Source organism: Opisthocomus hoazin, chromosome 4, assembly GCF_030867145.1.
Source record: "Opisthocomus hoazin isolate bOpiHoa1 chromosome 4, bOpiHoa1.hap1, whole genome shotgun sequence".
NCBI classification, from domain to species: Eukaryota; Metazoa; Chordata; class Aves; order Opisthocomiformes; family Opisthocomidae; genus Opisthocomus; species Opisthocomus hoazin.
In genome coordinates, this window is record NC_134417.1 from 15,281,987 (window position 1) to 15,305,093 (window position 23,107).

Genomic DNA, 23,107 nt, shown 5'->3' on the forward strand with positions numbered 1-23,107 from the left:
CGGCACTGCAACGACAACCTGTGCTCCTGCCTGTAGCAGAGCCTGCCACCTCAGCTGCTGACATCTCTCCAGCTGCCCTTCCCCAAGCCCAGCCTTGTACCTTCACACGATCCCTGTTCAATGGACAGATCATCCAATGCTACGTTGCTCCAGACATTTTCACCCCATTCTCCTTCCAGGACAATCTAAGGGAAGGGATGGTTCCCAGCATTAGCTCCGGCCACACGTGTGAAGTGCCGTTAGAAAGCACGGTTCATCTCAGATGGCAGTGAGAGCCTGTGTCCTCACCTGCATGTTTCCTGTGCTGTGCAGCGTGATCTCTCCCAAGTTCCATCTGTCCCCAAGGTTCCCAACGCTGCTCCAGACCAGCACTAGCTCTTCACCCTTAGCCAGGTACACCCGCAGGGCCATTGTTTCAGCCGCTCCGTACATGTGATACCAGAAGCGGAAGCAGTGCAGTCCTTCTGAAGTGCACACCGGACTGACCAGATGAGCCACAAAGCCGGGAAGGGCATTGCTCCCTTCCAGGTAGATGTAGTAGCCGTCTGAAACAAAGGGTGAGCCACGCCATCAGACACCATCGAATCTAGACAAAGCAGCCAGGGACAACCCAAGCACCGTCCTGGGAGCATGCCGTGCTGCAGTTCAAGGCAGGCAAAAGGAGGGAAGAGCAAACACAGGTCCTTCCCTAGCCACAACCCTCCCCAGCCCCGAGTCCACCTACGAACCATGCTTTCTGGGCCATGGCAGCTGTGTGGCTTGGACTGGGCAATGGCGTCACGTCCAAAGCATGGCCACAATCATTGCATGGCTCGGCAGCTTTGGGGCCCACGTATCATTGGCTTCTGGAGGAGCCAGTGCCTCCTAAAAGAGAGACCCCATTCCGGCTCCCCCGAGATAGGTGCGTCATCAAGCTTTTGCATTACTTTCTGCCTTGCATGGCAGGACCTTGCCTCCGCTGGGGGTACCACCGACTGATTCCCAGGGCTGGAAAGCTTCCTAAAGGAAAGCTCTAGCTGTGGGGGAGACTGCCACAAACGGCTCTGGATCAAGGCCAGGAAACACGTGGCCTGTATTTGCTGTTAGAAGAGGTTTGTTGCCCTCTTCCCAGGGACACCCCTCTGCTTGAAGAACGGCTGTGTAGTGACTGCTGTTCCTACCTCCTGTTGTGTGGTCAGAGGAAGGGCCAGTGTTTTGCGTGGGCGTTGGACCCTTGTGCCTTATCCAGTCAATGCTGCTGTAATCTGCCTGGACCCACTCACAGAAGTCATCGTCGAATGTGCAGTTGAAATTGCAGTCTTTTGTGGGAGCTGGATATGGTGCAGAAAGGAAAGTAGAGTTTCTAGAGTGAGGGTGTTGTCACCTTTCCCCCGTGCCCCACAGGGCACGCCCGCATCCCTGGCATGCTCATGGCCAGGTGAGGATGGCAAACCAAGTGGAAGCGCACGAGACGAGTGCCTAGCACACCAGTAAAAGAGACGGATGGGAGACAACAGTACCTGTGCTTGTCCCAGGTGCTGGTGACGTTGTTGTATGCGGAGGCTGCGTTGTGGTGTTTGGCAAGACAGGCCCAGGTTCTGTGGTCAATGGACGTAGCAGAAGAGAAAGTTAGAGGAGATCTGTGTTAACATGGGAGTTTTGTTGCGGGCAACTGGTCCACCCTTCCTGAACAACCCATCGTCGTGACCAGAGAGGCCCACGCAGGGCATTGCACAGTGTCTCTACAGCAGAGACTCAAGCACTGAAGTGCTCTTTCACCAGCATTGTTGGGAGACAGAAGGAGACACGCAGCTCCTCCACTCCAGCAATTCCATCCCTTGACCATCAGCATCAAAGAAATGTAACAGAACAGTTTCCAGAAGCAGTAGAAGATGGGGATGGAGCACGAGAGTACCTGAGCTTGGTGTAGGTCTTGGTGTGTGTGGAGGCCGTGTTGTGGTGGTTGGCAAGGTGGTCCCAGGTTCTGTGGTTGATGGACCTAGCAGAAGAGAGAGTTAGAGGAGACCTGCACCAGCATTGGAGTTTTTTGCGGGTAGCTATCCCACTCTTCCCAAACACCCTAACACCATGACCAGAGAGGCCCAGGGCAGGGATTGCACAGTGACTCCTCAGCAACAACTGCAGGACTCAAGTGCTCTTCCACCAGCATAGCTGGAGGATAGAAGGAGAAGCACAGCCCCTTCAGTATGGACACTCCATTCCATGGTCGTGTGCCTTGGAGGAAGTGAAACAAACAGTTCTCAGAAGCAGTAGAAGATGGGCACGGAGCATGAGAGTACCTGAGCTCGGTGTGGCTCTTGGTGGTGATGTTGTGTGTGGAGGCTGCGTTGTAGAGCCTGGCGAGGGGATCGTGGGTTTTGATGTTGTTGGACCTAGCAGAAGAGAGAATTGGAGGAGATCTGCAGCAACATGGGAGTTTTGTTGCAGGCAACTGGTCCACCCTTCCCAAACAATCCAACTTTGTGACCAGAGAGACCCAGGAAGGGCATTGCACAGTGACTCCTCAGCAAAGACTCCCGCACTTAAGTGCTCTTGCACCAGCGTTGTCGGGAGATGGAAGGAGACACGCAGCTCCTCCACTAGAGTAACTCCATCCCTTGTCCATGAGCATTGAAGAAAGCTAACTGAACTGTTGCGAGAAGCAGTTGAAGACGGCGGTGGAACAGGAGAGTACCTGAGCTTGGTGTGGGTCTTGGAGTACGTGTAGGCTGCGTTGTGGTGGATGGCAAGGTGGTCCCAGGTTCTGTGGTTGATGGACCTAGCAGAAGAGAGAGTTAGAGGAGACCTGTGCTAACACGGGCGTTTTGCTGCAGGCAGTTGGTCCGCCCTTCCCAAACCCAAACCCCCCAACAGCGTGATGAGAGATGCTCAGAACTGAATTGCGGAATGTCATCTCAGAAAGAGCCCTGCCACTCAAGGGCTCTGCCACCAGCACACCTGGGTGACAAAAGCAGATTAGGCACTTCAGTACCTAGGCTCAGTGTCTTGGCTCTGGGCCTTGTAATATATGAACTAAATAGCGGCTGCAAGCAGTGCCAGCAGTCCAGTGTCCCACAAGAAAGCCCTCTTGGGCACAGGCTGCGTCGCTGGCCTACACGGCACTGCAACGACAACCTGTGCTCCTGCCTGTAGCAGAGCCTGCCACCTCAGCTGCTGACATCTCTCCAGCTGCCCTTCCCCAAGCCCAGCCTTGTACCTTCACACGATCCCTGTTCAATGGACAGATCATCCAATGCTACGTTGCTCCAGACATTTTCACCCCATTCTCCTTCCAGGACAATCTAAGGGAAGGGATGGTTCCCAGCATTAGCTCCGGCCACACGTGTGAAGTGCCGTTAGAAAGCACGGTTCATCTCAGATGGCAGTGAGAGCCTGTGTCCTCACCTGCATGTTTCCTGTGCTGTGCAGCGTGATCTCTCCCAAGTTCCATCTGTCCCCAAGGTTCCCAACGCTGCTCCAGACCAGCACTAGCTCTTCACCCTTAGCCAGGTACACCCGCAGGGCCATTGTTTCAGCCGCTCCGTACATGTGATACCAGAAGCGGAAGCAGTGCAGTCCTTCTGAAGTGCACACCGGACTGACCAGATGAGCCACAAAGCCGGGAAGGGCATTGCTCCCTTCCAGGTAGATGTAGTAGCCGTCTGAAACAAAGGGTGAGCCACGCCATCAGACACCATCGAATCTAGACAAAGCAGCCAGGGACAACCCAAGCACCGTCCTGGGAGCATGCCGTGCTGCAGTTCAAGGCAGGCAAAAGGAGGGAAGAGCAAACACAGGTCCTTCCCTAGCCACAACCCTCCCCAGCCCCGAGTCCACCTACGAACCATGCTTTCTGGGCCATGGCAGCTGTGTGGCTTGGACTGGGCAATGGCGTCACGTCCAAAGCATGGCCACAATCATTGCATGGCTCGGCAGCTTTGGGGCCCACTTATCATTGGCTTCTGGAGGAGCCAGTGCCTCCTAAAAGAGAGACCCCATTCCGGCTCCCCCGAGATAGGTGCGTCATCAAGCTTTTGCATTACTTTCTGCCTTGCATGGCAGGACCTTGCCTCCGCTGGGGGTACCACCGACTGATTCCCAGGGCTGGAAAGCTTCCTAAAGGAAAGCTCTAGCTGTGGGGGAGACTGCCACAAACGGCTCTGGATCAAGGCCAGGAAACACGTGGCCTGTATTTGCTGTTAGAAGAGGTTTGTTGCCCTCTTCCCAGGGACACCCCTCTGCTTGAAGAACGGCTGTGTAGTGACTGCTGTTCCTACCTCCTGTTGTGTGGTCAGAGGAAGGGCCAGTGTTTTGCGTGGGCGTTGGACCCTTGTGCCTTATCCAGTCAATGCTGCTGTAATCTGCCTGGACCCACTCACAGAAGTCATCGTCGAATGTGCAGTTGAAATTGCAGTCTTTTGTGGGAGCTGGATATGGTGCAGAAAGGAAAGTAGAGTTTCTAGAGTGAGGGTGTTGTCACCTTTCCCCCGTGCCCCACAGGGCACGCCCGCATCCCTGGCATGCTCATGGCCAGGTGAGGATGGCAAACCAAGTGGAAGCGCACGAGACGAGTGCCTAGCACACCAGTAAAAGAGACGGATGGGAGACAACAGTACCTGTGCTTGTCCCAGGTGCTGGTGACGTTGTTGTATGCGGAGGCTGCGTTGTGGTGTTTGGCAAGACAGGCCCAGGTTCTGTGGTCAATGGACGTAGCAGAAGAGAAAGTTAGAGGAGATCTGTGTTAACATGGGAGTTTTGTTGCGGGCAACTGGTCCACCCTTCCTGAACAACCCATCGTCGTGACCAGAGAGGCCCACGCAGGGCATTGCACAGTGTCTCTACAGCAGAGACTCAAGCACTGAAGTGCTCTTGCACCAGCATTGTTGGGAGACAGAAGGAGACACGCAGCTCCTCCACTCCAGCAATTCCATCCCTTGACCATCAGCATCAAAGAAATGTAACAGAACAGTTTCCAGAAGCAGTAGAAGATGGGGATGGAGCACGAGAGTACCTGAGCTTGGTGTAGGTCTTGGTGTGTGTGGAGGCCGTGTTGTGGTGGTTGGCAAGGTGGTCCCAGGTTCTGTGGTTGATGGACCTAGCAGAAGAGAGAGTTAGAGGAGACCTGCACCAGCATTGGAGTTTTTTGCGGGTAGCTATCCCACTCTTCCCAAACACCCTAACACCATGACCAGAGAGGCCCAGGGCAGGGATTGCACAGTGACTCCTCAGCAACAACTGCAGGACTCAAGTGCTCTTCCACCAGCATAGCTGGAGGATAGAAGGAGAAGCACAGCCCCTTCAGTATGGACACTCCATTCCATGGTCGTGTGCCTTGGAGGAAGTGAAACAAACAGTTCTCAGAAGCAGTAGAAGATGGGCACGGAGCATGAGAGTACCTGAGCTCGGTGTGGCTCTTGGTGGTGATGTTGTGTGTGGAGGCTGCGTTGTAGAGCCTGGCGAGGGGATCGTGGGTTTTGATGTTGTTGGACCTAGCAGAAGAGAGAATTGGAGGAGATCTGCAGCAACATGGGAGTTTTGTTGCAGGCAACTGGTCCACCCTTCCCAAACAATCCAACTTTGTGACCAGAGAGACCCAGGAAGGGCATTGCACAGTGACTCCTCAGCAAAGACTCCCGCACTTAAGTGCTCTTGCACCAGCGTTGTCGGGAGATGGAAGGAGACACGCAGCTCCTCCACTAGAGTAACTCCATCCCTTGTCCATGAGCATTGAAGAAAGCTAACTGAACTGTTGCGAGAAGCAGTTGAAGACGGCGGTGGAACAGGAGAGTACCTGAGCTTGGTGTGGGTCTTGGAGTACGTGTAGGCTGCGTTGTGGTGGATGGCAAGGTGGTCCCAGGTTCTGTGGTTGATGGACCTAGCAGAAGAGAGAGTTAGAGGAGACCTGTGCTAACACGGGCGTTTTGCTGCAGGCAGTTGGTCCGCCCTTCCCAAACCCAAACCCCGCAACAGCGTGATGAGAGATGCTCAGAACTGAATTGCGGAATGTCATCTCAGAAAGAGCCCTGCCACTCAAGGGCTCTGCCACCAGCACACCTGGGTGACAAAAGCAGATTAGGCACTTCAGTACCTAGGCTCAGTGTCTTGGCTCTGGGCCTTGTAATATATGAACTAAATAGCGGCTGCAAGCAGTGCCAGCAGTCCAGTGTCCCACAAGAAAGCCCTCTTGGGCACAGGCTGCGTCGCTGGCCTACACGGCACTGCAACGACAACCTGTGCTCCTGCCTGTAGCAGAGCCTGCCACCTCAGCTGCTGACATCTCTCCAGCTGCCCTTCCCCAAGCCCAGCCTTGTACCTTCACACGATCCCTGTTCAATGGACAGATCATCCAATGCTACGTTGCTCCAGACATTTTCACCCCATTCTCCTTCCAGGACAATCTAAGGGAAGGGATGGTTCCCAGCATTAGCTCCGGCCACACGTGTGAAGTGCCGTTAGAAAGCACGGTTCATCTCAGATGGCAGTGAGAGCCTGTGTCCTCACCTGCATGTTTCCTGTGCTGTGCAGCGTGATCTCTCCCAAGTTCCATCTGTCCCCAAGGTTCCCAACGCTGCTCCAGACCAGCACTAGCTCTTCACCCTTAGCCAGGTACACCCGCAGGGCCATTGTTTCAGCCGCTCCGTACATGTGATACCAGAAGCGGAAGCAGTGCAGTCCTTCTGAAGTGCACACCGGACTGACCAGATGAGCCACAAAGCCGGGAAGGGCATTGCTCCCTTCCAGGTAGATGTAGTAGCCGTCTGAAACAAAGGGTGAGCCACGCCATCAGACACCATCGAATCTAGACAAAGCAGCCAGGGACAACCCAAGCACCGTCCTGGGAGCATGCCGTGCTGCAGTTCAAGGCAGGCAAAAGGAGGGAAGAGCAAACACAGGTCCTTCCCTAGCCACAACCCTCCCCAGCCCCGAGTCCACCTACGAACCATGCTTTCTGGGCCATGGCAGCTGTGTGGCTTGGACTGGGCAATGGCGTCACGTCCAAAGCATGGCCACAATCATTGCATGGCTCGGCAGCTTTGGGGCCCACGTATCATTGGCTTCTGGAGGAGCCAGTGCCTCCTAAAAGAGAGACCCCATTCCGGCTCCCCCGAGATAGGTGCGTCATCAAGCTTTTGCATTACTTTCTGCCTTGCATGGCAGGACCTTGCCTCCGCTGGGGGTACCACCGACTGATTCCCAGGGCTGGAAAGCTTCCTAAAGGAAAGCTCTAGCTGTGGGGGAGACTGCCACAAACGGCTCTGGATCAAGGCCAGGAAACACGTGGCCTGTATTTGCTGTTAGAAGAGGTTTGTTGCCCTCTTCCCAGGGACACCCCTCTGCTTGAAGAACGGCTGTGTAGTGACTGCTGTTCCTACCTCCTGTTGTGTGGTCAGAGGAAGGGCCAGTGTTTTGCGTGGGCGTTGGACCCTTGTGCCTTATCCAGTCAATGCTGCTGTAATCTGCCTGGACCCACTCACAGAAGTCATCGTCGAATGTGCAGTTGAAATTGCAGTCTTTTGTGGGAGCTGGATATGGTGCAGAAAGGAAAGTAGAGTTTCTAGAGTGAGGGTGTTGTCACCTTTCCCCCGTGCCCCACAGGGCACGCCCGCATCCCTGGCATGCTCATGGCCAGGTGAGGATGGCAAACCAAGTGGAAGCGCACGAGACGAGTGCCTAGCACACCAGTAAAAGAGACGGATGGGAGACAACAGTACCTGTGCTTGTCCCAGGTGCTGGTGACGTTGTTGTATGCGGAGGCTGCGTTGTGGTGTTTGGCAAGACAGGCCCAGGTTCTGTGGTCAATGGACGTAGCAGAAGAGAAAGTTAGAGGAGATCTGTGTTAACATGGGAGTTTTGTTGCGGGCAACTGGTCCACCCTTCCTGAACAACCCATCGTCGTGACCAGAGAGGCCCACGCAGGGCATTGCACAGTGTCTCTACAGCAGAGACTCAAGCACTGAAGTGCTCTTTCACCAGCATTGTTGGGAGACAGAAGGAGACACGCAGCTCCTCCACTCCAGCAATTCCATCCCTTGACCATCAGCATCAAAGAAATGTAACAGAACAGTTTCCAGAAGCAGTAGAAGATGGGGATGGAGCACGAGAGTACCTGAGCTTGGTGTAGGTCTTGGTGTGTGTGGAGGCCGTGTTGTGGTGGTTGGCAAGGTGGTCCCAGGTTCTGTGGTTGATGGACCTAGCAGAAGAGAGAGTTAGAGGAGACCTGCACCAGCATTGGAGTTTTTTGCGGGTAGCTATCCCACTCTTCCCAAACACCCTAACACCATGACCAGAGAGGCCCAGGGCAGGGATTGCACAGTGACTCCTCAGCAACAACTGCAGGACTCAAGTGCTCTTCCACCAGCATAGCTGGAGGATAGAAGGAGAAGCACAGCCCCTTCAGTATGGACACTCCATTCCATGGTCGTGTGCCTTGGAGGAAGTGAAACAAACAGTTCTCAGAAGCAGTAGAAGATGGGCACGGAGCATGAGAGTACCTGAGCTCGGTGTGGCTCTTGGTGGTGATGTTGTGTGTGGAGGCTGCGTTGTAGAGCCTGGCGAGGGGATCGTGGGTTTTGATGTTGTTGGACCTAGCAGAAGAGAGAATTGGAGGAGATCTGCAGCAACATGGGAGTTTTGTTGCAGGCAACTGGTCCACCCTTCCCAAACAATCCAACTTTGTGACCAGAGAGACCCAGGAAGGGCATTGCACAGTGACTCCTCAGCAAAGACTCCCGCACTTAAGTGCTCTTGCACCAGCGTTGTCGGGAGATGGAAGGAGACACGCAGCTCCTCCACTAGAGTAACTCCATCCCTTGTCCATGAGCATTGAAGAAAGCTAACTGAACTGTTGCGAGAAGCAGTTGAAGACGGCGGTGGAACAGGAGAGTACCTGAGCTTGGTGTGGGTCTTGGAGTACGTGTAGGCTGCGTTGTGGTGGATGGCAAGGTGGTCCCAGGTTCTGTGGTTGATGGACCTAGCAGAAGAGAGAGTTAGAGGAGACCTGCACCATGATTGGAGTTTTTTGCGGGTGGCTATCCCACTCTTCCAAACACCCGAACACCATGACCAGAGAGGACCAGGGCAGGGATTGTATGTGGAGGCTGCACCGAGGTGTCTACCAAGGGGCCTGAGGTTGTAACAGCTGCTGGATGTACAGTGAATGAGAGGTTGAGAAGATAAGTTTCATAATGGAGCTTTATTCCCAAATGGGATGTTGCACCCTCACACCACGCTCACACAATGGGAAAAAAAGCACAGGACAGGAATTCCAAGATATCTGAGTCACGATATTCTCTTTATCCAAGGGCTGGCCCACCACAGCAGTTAGCTGACATGAGGTGAATCCTCTACAACAGTTGCCCCATACCTTGAGTCTAGGCCAGAAAGGAGATGAACAGAACACTTACCACAGACAGTGCCAGCACTCCAGTCTCCGAGAGCAACGCCTGCCTCAGCACAGGCTGCGGCGTAGGCCCCCAGGTCATTGCAGAGCTGCTCCGCGCTGCCATTCGTGGCACACTGGTCAAAGACACAGCTCTCAAAGTACGTCTCGGGCGGCAGAACTGCATGGCACGGCCGGAAGGGGCCACCCAGTTGCGTGAGGATTGCACACTGCTCCTTAGCTGCCTCCTCCTCGGAGGGGGAGCAGGACGGAGGTGGGCTGATGGCTGGGTCACACCTACAAAGCAGACAGACTGCCCTGAGCTCACAGCAGCCTGTGGACCCCTGCCACACCGCTTTCTGACCTCCTGCCCAGACAAAACCTCAGCCCCCGGAGCCCAGATCCCTCGCTAAGACAAGGCACCCATGGCTGTCACTTGCAAGGGTGGGCAACGAGGCCCAGGGCCACCGTTCCCCTCTGTGGCATCAGGAGGACGGAAATGAATGGCCAAGGCAGTTGCGATCGCAACAGCTTGCGAGAAGCATCATGCCAAGGCCCCGGCCCACTCTCTCTGGGGTCAGGAAGAGCGAGATGCAGCGTGTGGAGTGGGATGGCAGGTCCTGCACAGAGGTCACTGAGCACCCCAGAGCACAGCGCCTGGGGGGAGAGAGCACCGTGAACCCTGAGGGCAGGGAAGGGCCTGGACACTGCCACAGGCAAGCCAGCCCTGAGGGGAAGGGGGAAACGGCCACACGCCGGGCACTCAGTTGCAGGCAGCACAGCCCACTGGTGGGTGAAGCAGAGAGGCGAGACGCAAGGACGACACGTCTGCTGCTGTGGAGCCTCTACGCACTCGCACACGCATTCCCACAACTGCCTGCCTCCTCTCCCTCGCCCCATGCCTGCCATTACCAGCCCTCCCTCCATGTGGCCCTCGCAGCTCCCCTCTAGCACGCTCCCTTTTGTCCGTTGTCTACGCCACGGAACAAGGACTCACGGCCACTCCTCGTCCGGCACCATCCAGCTGGCTCCAAAGTCGTTGAAGCTGGGCACGACAACCCCATCGGGTCGCATGAAGTCGTCCTGCTGGCTCCCCGTGTACGTCCCACACAGCCCACACAGCTTGCCCTTGTGCTTCTCAGACACCTTCACTAGGAGCTCATGGTCCCCATTGAACTGCAGCTGCAGGCCCAGCTTGGTAGAAACCCGCACGTAGGAGCCGCTCAGGGAGATGTTCACACCGGGGGCAGGAGAGGCCGGCGGGGAGGCCAGAGCACCGTTGATCTGAACGAGGGGGAGAGAGGGAGACAGAAGCCTAAAGAGATGCCCTCCACAGAGAGGTCAGTGTTCTTCACCGCGACGGTGCCAGGGCCCAGCGAGTCACAAGCACTGACGGCGTGAGAAACCCTGCCCAGGCCTGCGAGAACAGCAGCTACTCTACACACGGCACTCCGAAAGCTCAGGAAAACAAGCCGAAAATCTGTTGCTGCGCAAGCAGCCGTATCTGCCCCGCTCGGAGCCTCGCTGTGCTCTTCTGTGAGCGTGCCAGCAGGCTGAGGGAATATCAAGCTCTTTCTGGGGTCAGAGGGGTACTTAATGGTGCCTAGGGCACCTCTTGTTCCCAGGTGTAAAAATGAGGGGGAGGGGCTTACGTAGACCGCCTTGTTCTTGCGCAGTGCAATGTGGAGGCCTTCCATGGACAGTGCCACAGAGTCCAGAGCTGTCCAGCTCTGGCTGCCGCGATGTTGGTTGCGGGTGGTGACACTGAACCCAACGGAGGAGTTGTCGCAGCCCGTCACCACCGTGTAGTTGCAGGAGCCCTGGAAGTGGTGAAGCTTCCCATCGAAGGTGCTGTAATGCGGGTCGCCGTAGATGTGGCAGAGAGCAGTGCTGGCTGCGTAGCAGCCCCTCTGGCCGTCCTGGACCTTGCAGACCTCGTCCTCAGCACAGGACAACGCAGAGCAAACCATCTGGCCGTTGGCCTCACACCGGCACTGGCGAGTGCAGTTCTCGCTCACAGAGTACTCGCCTTCCTGCAGGCAGAGAAACGCCGCGCGTCAGCGCATCAGGCAGGAAAGCAGAGGCAAGAGAGTGCCGTGGGAGGGGTGCAAGCCAGCGCAGGGTTTTCACTCACGCTGTAGTAGTTGTCCTCAAAGAGGCAGCCACAGTTGGCCTCGGGCACGCAGGTGTCTCCGCTGAGGAGGAAGCCAGAGGTACACGCACAGCCCTCCATGCAGGGCCTGGAGCAGTTCTGCGGGGCTTCTCGGTCAACACAGGTGGCAGGACAGCCAGTCATGCAAGGGTCATAGTAGCTGTTGGCGGGGCACAGCAGGGCTGCAACGGGAAGGGGACAGTTAGGACCAGCAAGCCTTCAAGGAAGGACGACCTTGTAGGAAGGGGAAGACCAAAGACCATAGGCTTGGCTTTGGCCAGAGGTTCTGGGCACGGGGAGCGGCACATTTCCCTTCTGGCAACTGCAAGGCAGGTACTCACGGCAGAAGGTGGCATTCCTCCAGGGAAGGAGAGTCACGCCGGCTGCCTGGCATGCGTCAGCGTAGGCCTCCAGAGCAGCACACAGGAACTCCTGGCCACCGTTGAGGGCACAAAGGTCATAGGAGCAGGTCTCAAAGTAGCTCTGGGGGTTGATCACGGCGTGGCACTGCTCGAAAGAGCCGGGCCTGGCAGTCAGCATGCCACAGAACTGGTCCGATTGGTAGAGCTCCTCTTCTTCTGCACTGCAGGGTGGGGAGGGGTCGGGGACACCGCAGGAGGAGTCGTCGTCTGGGACCTGCCAGCTCTGCCCCAGCGCATTGGAGTCTGCGGCTTGCTGCCCATTGGGCATCATGTAATCGTCCTCTGGCCGGCTGTTGAAGTTCCCGCACATGCCACAGGTCAGGTTGAAGTAGGTGGTGGGCACCTTCACCTCCACCGAGTGGTCAGTGTCGTAGGACACTCGGAGGTTGAAGTCTGTCTCCAGCATGATATAGCGGCCGCTGCTGCTCACCGTGATGGCACCTCCCGCTGCTCTCACCGGCAAGGTCTGGCGCACGTTGTTCACCTAGGGCAGACACACCACAATGGGCCCTGGACTTGTCCCTGGCCTCCCTGGGGTCTCCTGTCCCAGGGAAAGCAGCTGCCGGGCAGGGCACGGCAAACCGGTGCCCGTGATGCCCTCATGCAGAGACAGCCCAGTGCCTTGCAGAGCCACGTCTCTGTTCAGCACTCTGCAGAGGCCTCTGTGCAACACTGGCCACATTCCCCGTTTGCCTCTTCCTCCTCCAACCCCTCCAGAAAGGGAAAACAAAGCATCCCAGTGGCTTCAGGGGAGCCCACCCGGGCCTGGGCCAATGGAGATGTCTGGTACATGCCAGGCCCTGCCAGCAAAAGCCCGCCCTGCCTTGCAGCCACGCCACGCTCGTGCCAGCCCCACTGCCTACCAGCACTTGGCTCTTCTCCTGCTTGACAATGGCAATGCGCAGTCCGTACACCTCAACCAGGACTTCGCGCACATAGGACACGCTGGTGCTCCCACGATGCTCGTTCTTGGCCTCAACGTTGAAGTAGGGCAGGGAGGTGGTGTTGGAGCACACTTTGGCCAGGGTGTAGGTGCAGTTGCCCATGAAGTTGTGCGTCACCTGGTCAAAGGTGTTGTAGTGAGGGTCACCGTGGACATGGCAGATGCCGTAGGATTGTTCGAGGCACTGAGGTTTCCCATCCTGCACCCCGCAGTACTGGCCCGCGGGGCATGAGGCATCGGAGCACTGGACTTTGCTTCCCCGCGCGGGACACGTGCACTTTGAGGAGCAGGTGTTGTCCGTCCAGAACTCTGAGCCCACGGGGTAGTGCTGCCCATTGTGCCAGCACCCGCACTGCTGGCTGGGCACGCATTGGTCATTGTAGAGCAGGTACCCACTGTCGCACACACAGTCCTCCACGCACGGCAGGCTGCAGGTAGCAGGAGCCATCGGGTCGACACAGGTGGCAGGGCAGGCTGCAGCACAGGGCTCGTAGTGACTGTTGGCCGGACAGGTGATGGCTGCCGAGACAGAAGACATGGCCGTTACTTGGTGAACGCTACACTTCTTTGCGCTATATTTTCCCCTTTGGAAAATTAAGAGTCTGTGTTTCCTCTGTGGTCTGCTTGGCTCCATGGGTATTCTAAGTCATACCTAGTGCAATGGAACCGAGAATGATGCCTCCAATACTGACAGCTACCTGTACATCGCCACAGCACACAATAAAAATATTTCTTATTCCCCACCCCGCTCTTCATTCCTATCCTGTGTTTTCCTGTGAGCAACGATCCGGGGTACTGCGTGTGGACTTACGGCAGAAGGTTGTGTTCCTCCACACAGGGATCTTGACACCAAGCGACTGGCAGGCATCTGCATAGGACTGCAAGCTCTTGCAGAGGGCCTCGTGGTCCAGCCCCAGCTCACACAGGTCATAGAGGCAGGTGTCAAAGTAAGCGCTGGGGCTCAGCACAGCATGGCACACCTGAAACGGGCCGCTGGTGTCAGTGAGGAGCCCACAGAAGCGGCTGCTGGCAATGGCTTGCTTGTCGGTCTCATTGCAGGCTGGGGTGGGGAGCGGTCCGGCTGAGCAGCTGTGGAAAGACAGGGAGAAGGGCTGCTGGGTCATCTGTGGGCTTCTCCTGGTGGCTGCGCCTCCCCTTGCCCGACACGTCCCCAGGCCTGCTGGGGAGCTGCACACACCTGCTGTCGTTGGACACCTGCCAGCTGTTGCCCAGGCTGGTGGAGTCTGGCTCCAGCACGCCTTCTGGGTTCAGGAAGTCATCCGCTGCCATGCCGTTGTAGTTCCCACACATGCCACAAACCTTCTGCCCAAAGGTGCTTGGAAGCGTCACCTCTACCCGATGGTTCCCATCAAACTTCACTCTCAAGCCAAAGTCTGTCGTGACCACTGTGTAGAATCCGCTGGACGAGACCTGCACGCCCGTGGATGGGGTGCAGGGCAGGACCTCTTCCACTCCGTTGACCTGGAAGGACGGAAACAGAGACACGGTTGGAGCAACCCCTTTGGCACAGCGCTCTCATCTAGCACAGCCCCACCGCCTCTCCCTTTTGCGCTTACCGTCACCCCTCCACCCTTCTCCAGCCTTATCCGCTGGCCAACCACATCAACATCCACATATCGGACATAGGACACGCGAGTGTTGCCTCCCCTGTGCTCGTTGGCCGCTTCCACGTTGAAGTAGGGCAGCGAGCTGTTGCTCTCGCACAGCTTGGAGAGGGTGTAGGTACAGGTGCCCATGAAGTGGTGTAGCTGCTTGTCGAACGTGTGGTAGTGAGGGTCTCCTTCCACCACACAGGTCCCTGACAGCGGAAAGACCACAGGAAACGTTCAGTTAAGCACCTCCTGCTGTCTCCGCTCCCCAGCCCACGCTGCACAAAGGACTGCGGCTCCATGACGGGTCTACTCTACTCACCTGAGCCTGGCACGGGTTCTGGCGTGGTTTCCTCTTTTGAAGTTGTGGCGGTGGTGGTACTTGTTGCTGTCGGAGTCGCATTGCCTACGGCAGAGATAACGGTACAAGCAAATCAATCCTCTATGACCACCTCTGGTTCGAGACAGCAACTGCATTGAGCGCCACAAGAAGCACAATGTTCCTCAAGCTGCCCTTCCCTAAGCCTTGTCCCTTAGCCAGTCAATGCTGCTGTAATCTGCCTGGACCCACTCACAGAAGTCATCGTTGAATGTGCAGGTGAAGTTGCAGTCTGTTGGGGGAGCTGGGCATGGTGCAAAAAGCAAAGCAGTGTTTCCAGAGTGAGGGCGGGGTCACTTTTCCCTGTGTCCCACAGGGCAAACTTACATCCCTGGCATGCTCATGGCCGGGTGAGGATGGCCAACCAAGTGGAAGTAGGCAGTATGCTGGCGTATCGGAGAGTAACCTGAGGACAGGCAGGCTGAGGAGTAAGGTTTTTCCCAAGGAGTCATCCCCATTCTGCGTATCCTGTGTTGTACATTAGTCAAGGCTTGTTTCTTTCTCCTTCTCTCACCTCTGGTCCCACTTCTCTCCACTTTTGTGCGTGGCACCTTGCTAAGCCTCCCAGCAGGTCAGGGGCTCTGTCTTGGGACGGATGCTACCAGTCGTTTTCTATAGCCCAAGGACCTTTCTGGCTGCTTCTTGAAACTCTACTTCCCGTACAGGGAAGGGCAGGACCCAGTAAAGCCTTAGGCCCTCTTGACTGGCAGTGCATTGCTACGCCCCAACACTTCTCAGGCAATGCCTGCCATCGTACTGCAAAAAAGCTGCTGATACAGCACCCTGGCCACGCCAATCCTGTGCTCAGGACAAACAACACTGCTCAGAACACATTGGGCAGGACACCTAGGAGAATAGAGGTAAGGCCGCTGCGGACTGCCAGTCTGGAAAGAGCTGTGCAAACCCAGCAGATTGGCTATGCGATTTTGAGGGGCTCCTGAATCTTGAACCATAGGCATAAGACCTAAACTCAAAGAATGTACAAGAAGAAAAGAACACCCAGCAACTGCTCAACTAAAGGAATGACTACCGTTCACTTCCTCAGAATACGTGCGCAAAGATTGTTACAACTCATTCATGAAAACAGATCCAAAGCTGACACTTACCACAGACAGTGCCAGCACTCCAGTCTCCGAGAGCAACGCCTGCCTCAGCACAGGCTGCGGCGTAGGCCCCCAGGTCATTGCAGAGCTGCTCCGCGCTGCCATTCGTGGCACACTGGTCAAAGACACAGCTCTCAAAGTACGTCTCGGGCGGCAGAACTGCATGGCACGGCCGGAAGGGGCCACCCAGTTGCGTGAGGATTGCACACTGCTCCTTAGCTGCCTCCTCCTCGGAGGGGGAGCAGGACGGAGGTGGGCTGATGGCTGGGTCACACCTACAAAGCAGACAGACTGCCCTGAGCTCACAGCAGCCTGTGGACCCCTGCCACACCGCTTTCTGACCTCCTGCCCAGACAAAACCTCAGCCCCCGGAGCCCAGATCCCTCGCTAAGACAAGGCACCCATGGCTGTCACTTGCAAGGGTGGGCAACGAGGCCCAGGGCCACCGTTCCCCTCTGTGGCATCAGGAGGACGGAAATGAATGGCCAAGGCAGTTGCGATCGCAACAGCTTGCGAGAAGCATCATGCCAAGGCCCCGGCCCACTCTCTCTGGGGTCAGGAAGAGCGAGATGCAGCGTGTGGAGTGGGATGGCAGGTCCTGCACAGAGGTCACTGAGCACCCCAGAGCACAGCGCCTGGGGGGAGAGAGCACCGTGAACCCTGAGGGCAGGGAAGGGCCTGGACACTGCCACAGGCAAGCCAGCCCTGAGGGGAAGGGGGAAACGGCCACACGCCGGGCACTCAGTTGCAGGCAGCACAGCCCACTGGTGGGTGAAGCAGAGAGGCGAGACGCAAGGACGACACGTCTGCTGCTGTGGAGCCTCTACGCACTCGCACACGCATTCCCACAACTGCCTGCCTCCTCTCCCTCGCCCCATGCCTGCCATTACCAGCCCTCCCTCCATGTGGCCCTCGCAGCTCCCCTCTAGCACGCTCCCTTTTGTCCGTTGTCTACGCCACGGAACAAGGACTCACGGCCACTCCTCGTCCGGCACCATCCAGCTGGCTCCAAAGTCGTTGAAGCTGGGCACGACAACCCCATCGGGTCGCATGAAGTCGTCCTGCTGGCTCCCCGTGTACGTCCCACACAGCCCACACAGCTTGCCCTTGTGCTTCTCAGACACCTTCACTAGGAGCTCATGGTCCCCATTGAACTGCAGCTGCAGGCCCAGCTTGGTAGAAACCCGCACGTAGGAGCCGCTCAGGGAGATGTTCACACCGGGGGCAGGAGAGGCCGGCGGGGAGGCCAGAGCACCGTTGATCTGAACGAGGGGGAGAGAGGGAGACAGAAGCCTAAAGAGATGCCCTCCACAGAGAGGTCAGTGTTCTTCACCGCGACGGTGCCAGGGCCCAGCGAGTCACAAGCACTGACGGCGTGAGAAACCCTGCCCAGGCCTGCGAGAACAGCAGCTACTCTACACACGGCACTCCGAAAGCTCAGGAAAACAAGCCGAAAATCTGTTGCTGCGCAAGCAGCCGTATCTGCCCCGCTCGGAGCCTCGCTGTGCTCTTCTGTGAGCGTGCCAGCAGGCTGAGGGAATATCAAGCTCTTTCTGGGGTCAGAGGGGTACTTAATGGTGCCTAGGGCACCTCTTGTTCCCAGGTGTAAAAATGAGGGGGAGGGGCTTACGTAGACCGCCTTGTTCTTGCGCAGTGCAATGTGGAGGCCTTCCATGGACAGTGCCACAGAGTCCAGAGCTGTCCAGCTCTGGCTGCCGCGATGTTGGTTGCGGGTGGTGACACTGAACCCAACGGAGGAGTTGTCGCAGCCCGTCACCACCGTGTAGTTGCAGGAGCCCTGGAAGTGGTGAAGCTTCCCATCGAAGGTGCTGTAATGCGGGTCGCCGTAGATGTGGCAGAGAGCAGTGCTGGCTGCGTAGCAGCCCCTCTGGCCGTCCTGGACCTTGCAGACCTCGTCCTCAGCACAGGACAACGCAGAGCAAACCATCTGGCCGTTGGCCTCACACCGGCACTGGCGAGTGCAGTTCTCGCTCACAGAGTACTCGCCTTCCTGCAGGCAGAGAAACGCCGCGCGTCAGCGCATCAGGCAGGAAAGCAGAGGCAAGAGAGTGCCGTGGGAGGGGTGCAAGCCAGCGCAGGGTTTTCACTCACGCTGTAGTAGTTGTCCTCAAAGAGGCAGCCACAGTTGGCCTCGGGCACGCAGGTGTCTCCGCTGAGGAGGAAGCCAGAGGTACACGCACAGCCCTCCATGCAGGGCCTGGAGCAGTTCTGCGGGGCTTCTCGGTCAACACAGGTGGCAGGACAGCCAGTCATGCAAGGGTCATAGTAGCTGTTGGCGGGGCACAGCAGGGCTGCAACGGGAAGGGGACAGTTAGGACCAGCAAGCCTTCAAGGAAGGACGACCTTGTAGGAAGGGGAAGACCAAAGACCATAGGCTTGGCTTTGGCCAGAGGTTCTGGGCACGGGGAGCGGCACATTTCCCTTCTGGCAACTGCAAGGCAGGTACTCACGGCAGAAGGTGGCATTCCTCCAGGGAAGGAGAGTCACGCCGGCTGCCTGGCATGCGTCAGCGTAGGCCTCCAGAGCAGCACACAGGAACTCCTGGCCACCGTTGAGGGCACAAAGGTCATAGGAGCAGGTCTCAAAGTAGCTCTGGGGGTTGATCACGGCGTGGCACTGCTCGAAAGAGCCGGGCCTGGCAGTCAGCATGCCACAGAACTGGTCCGATTGGTAGAGCTCCTCTTCTTCTGCACTGCAGGGTGGGGAGGGGTCGGGGACACCGCAGGAGGAGTCGTCGTCTGGGACCTGCCAGCTCTGCCCCAGCGCATTGGAGTCTGCGGCTTGCTGCCCATTGGGCATCATGTAATCGTCCTCTGGCCGGCTGTTGAAGTTCCCGCACATGCCACAGGTCAGGTTGAAGTAGGTGGTGGGCACCTTCACCTCCACCGAGTGGTCAGTGTCGTAGGACACTCGGAGGTTGAAGTCTGTCTCCAGCATGATATAGCGGCCGCTGCTGCTCACCGTGATGGCACCTCCCGCTGCTCTCACCGGCAAGGTCTGGCGCACGTTGTTCACCTAGGGCAGACACACCACAATGGGCCCTGGACTTGTCCCTGGCCTCCCTGGGGTCTCCTGTCCCAGGGAAAGCAGCTGCCGGGCAGGGCACGGCAAACCGGTGCCCGTGATGCCCTCATGCAGAGACAGCCCAGTGCCTTGCAGAGCCACGTCTCTGTTCAGCACTCTGCAGAGGCCTCTGTGCAACACTGGCCACATTCCCCGTTTGCCTCTTCCTCCTCCAACCCCTCCAGAAAGGGAAAACAAAGCATCCCAGTGGCTTCAGGGGAGCCCACCCGGGCCTGGGCCAATGGAGATGTCTGGTACATGCCAGGCCCTGCCAGCAAAAGCCCGCCCTGCCTTGCAGCCACGCCACGCTCGTGCCAGCCCCACTGCCTACCAGCACTTGGCTCTTCTCCTGCTTGACAATGGCAATGCGCAGTCCGTACACCTCAACCAGGACTTCGCGCACATAGGACACGCTGGTGCTCCCACGATGCTCGTTCTTGGCCTCAACGTTGAAGTAGGGCAGGGAGGTGGTGTTGGAGCACACTTTGGCCAGGGTGTAGGTGCAGTTGCCCATGAAGTTGTGCGTCACCTGGTCAAAGGTGTTGTAGTGAGGGTCACCGTGGACATGGCAGATGCCGTAGGATTGTTCGAGGCACTGAGGTTTCCCATCCTGCACCCCGCAGTACTGGCCCGCGGGGCATGAGGCATCGGAGCACTGGACTTTGCTTCCCCGCGCGGGACACGTGCACTTTGAGGAGCAGGTGTTGTCCGTCCAGAACTCTGAGCCCACGGGGTAGTGCTGCCCATTGTGCCAGCACCCGCACTGCTGGCTGGGCACGCATTGGTCATTGTAGAGCAGGTACCCACTGTCGCACACACAGTCCTCCACGCACGGCAGGCTGCAGGTAGCAGGAGCCATCGGGTCGACACAGGTGGCAGGGCAGGCTGCAGCACAGGGCTCGTAGTGACTGTTGGCCGGACAGGTGATGGCTGCCGAGACAGAAGACATGGCCGTTACTTGGTGAACGCTACACTTCTTTGCGCTATATTTTCCCCTTTGGAAAATTAAGAGTCTGTGTTTCCTCTGTGGTCTGCTTGGCTCCATGGGTATTCTAAGTCATACCTAGTGCAATGGAACCGAGAATGATGCCTCCAATACTGACAGCTACCTGTACATCGCCACAGCACACAATAAAAATATTTCTTATTCCCCACCCCGCTCTTCATTCCTATCCTGTGTTTTCCTGTGAGCAACGATCCGGGGTACTGCGTGTGGACTTACGGCAGAAGGTTGTGTTCCTCCACACAGGGATCTTGACACCAAGCGACTGGCAGGCATCTGCATAGGACTGCAAGCTCTTGCAGAGGGCCTCGTGGTCCAGCCCCAGCTCACACAGGTCATAGAGGCAGGTGTCAAAGTAAGCGCTGGGGCTCAGCACAGCATGGCACACCTGAAACGGGCCGCTGGTGTCAGTGAGGAGCCCACAGAAGCGGCTGCTGGCAATGGCTTGCTTGTCGGTCTCATTGCAGGCTGGGGTGGGGAGCGGTCCGGCTGAGCAGCTGTGGAAAGACAGGGAGAAGGGCTGCTGGGTCATCTGTGGGCTTCTCCTGGTGGCTGCGCCTCCCCTTGCCCGACACGTCCCCAGGCCTGCTGGGGAGCTGCACACACCTGCTGTCGTTGGACACCTGCCAGCTGTTGCCCAGGCTGGTGGAGTCTGGCTCCAGCACGCCTTCCGGGTTCAGGAAGTCATCCGCTGCCATGCCGTTGTAGTTCCCACACATGCCACAAACCTTCTGCCCAAAGGTGCTTGGAAGCGTCACCTCTACCCGATGGTTCCCATCAAACTTCACTCTCAAGCCAAAGTCTGTCGTGACCACTGTGTAGAATCCGCTGGACGAGACCTGCACGCCCGTGGATGGGGTGCAGGGCAGGACCTCTTCCACTCCGTTGACCTGGAAGGACGGAAACAGAGACACGGTTGGAGCAACCCCTTTGGCACAGCGCTCTCATCTAGCACAGCCCCACCGCCTCTCCCTTTTGCGCTTACCGTCACCCCTCCACCCTTCTCCAGCCTTATCCGCTGGCCAACCACATCAACATCCACATATCGGACATAGGACACGCGAGTGTTGCCTCCCCTGTGCTCGTTGGCCGCTTCCACGTTGAAGTAGGGCAGCGAGCTGTTGCTCTCGCACAGCTTGGAGAGGGTGTAGGTACAGGTGCCCATGAAGTGGTGTAGCTGCTTGTCGAACGTGTGGTAGTGAGGGTCTCCTTCCACCACACAGGTCCCTGACAGCGGAAAGACCACAGGAAACGTTCAGTTAAGCACCTCCTGCTGTCTCCGCTCCCCAGCCCACGCTGCACAAAGGACTGCGGCTCCATGACGGGTCTACTCTACTCACCTGAGCCTGGCACGGGTTCTGGCGTGGTTTCCTCTTTTGAAGTTGTGGCGGTGGTGGTACTTGTTGCTGTCGGAGTCGCATTGCCTACGGCAGAGATAACGGTACAAGCAAATCAATCCTCTATGACCACCTCTGGTTCGAGACAGCAACTGCATTGAGCGCCACAAGAAGCACAATGTTCCTCAAGCTGCCCTTCCCTAAGCCTTGTCCCTTAGCCAGTCAATGCTGCTGTAATCTGCCTGGACCCACTCACAGAAGTCATCGTTGAATGTGCAGGTGAAGTTGCAGTCTGTTGGGGGAGCTGGGCATGGTGCAAAAAGCAAAGCAGTGTTTCCAGAGTGAGGGCGGGGTCACTTTTCCCTGTGTCCCACAGGGCAAACTTACATCCCTGGCATGCTCATGGCCGGGTGAGGATGGCCAACCAAGTGGAAGTAGGCAGTATGCTGGCGTATCGGAGAGTAACCTGAGGACAGGCAGGCTGAGGAGTAAGGTTTTTCCCAAGGAGTCATCCCCATTCTGCGTATCCTGTGTTGTACATTAGTCAAGGCTTGTTTCTTTCTCCTTCTCTCACCTCTGGTCCCACTTCTCTCCACTTTTGTGCGTGGCACCTTGCTAAGCCTCCCAGCAGGTCAGGGGCTCTGTCTTGGGACGGATGCTACCAGTCGTTTTCTATAGCCCAAGGACCTTTCTGGCTGCTTCTTGAAACTCTACTTCCCGTACAGGGAAGGGCAGGACCCAGTAAAGCCTTAGGCCCTCTTGACTGGCAGTGCATTGCTACGCCCCAACACTTCTCAGGCAATGCCTGCCATCGTACTGCAAAAAAGCTGCTGATACAGCACCCTGGCCACGCCAATCCTGTGCTCAGGACAAACAACACTGCTCAGAACACATTGGGCAGGACACCTAGGAGAATAGAGGTAAGGCCGCTGCGGACTGCCAGTCTGGAAAGAGCTGTGCAAACCCAGCAGATTGGCTATGCGATTTTGAGGGGCTCCTGAATCTTGAACCATAGGCATAAGACCTAAACTCAAAGAATGTACAAGAAGAAAAGAACACCCAGCAACTGCTCAACTAAAGGAATGACTACCGTTCACTTCCTCAGAATACGTGCGCAAAGATTGTTACAACTCATTCATGAAAACAGATCCAAAGCTGACACTTACCACAGACAGTGCCAGCACTCCAGTCTCCGAGAGCAACGCCTGCCTCAGCACAGGCTGCGGCGTAGGCCCCCAGGTCATTGCAGAGCTGCTCCGCGCTGCCATTCGTGGCACACTGGTCAAAGACACAGCTCTCAAAGTACGTCTCGGGCGGCAGAACTGCATGGCACGGCCGGAAGGGGCCACCCAGTTGCGTGAGGATTGCACACTGCTCCTTAGCTGCCTCCTCCTCGGAGGGGGAGCAGGACGGAGGTGGGCTGATGGCTGGGTCACACCTACAAAGCAGACAGACTGCCCTGAGCTCACAGCAGCCTGTGGACCCCTGCCACACCGCTTTCTGACCTCCTGCCCAGACAAAACCTCAGCCCCCGGAGCCCAGATCCCTCGCTAAGACAAGGCACCCATGGCTGTCACTTGCAAGGGTGGGCAACGAGGCCCAGGGCCACCGTTCCCCTCTGTGGCATCAGGAGGACGGAAATGAATGGCCAAGGCAGTTGCGATCGCAACAGCTTGCGAGAAGCATCATGCCAAGGCCCCGGCCCACTCTCTCTGG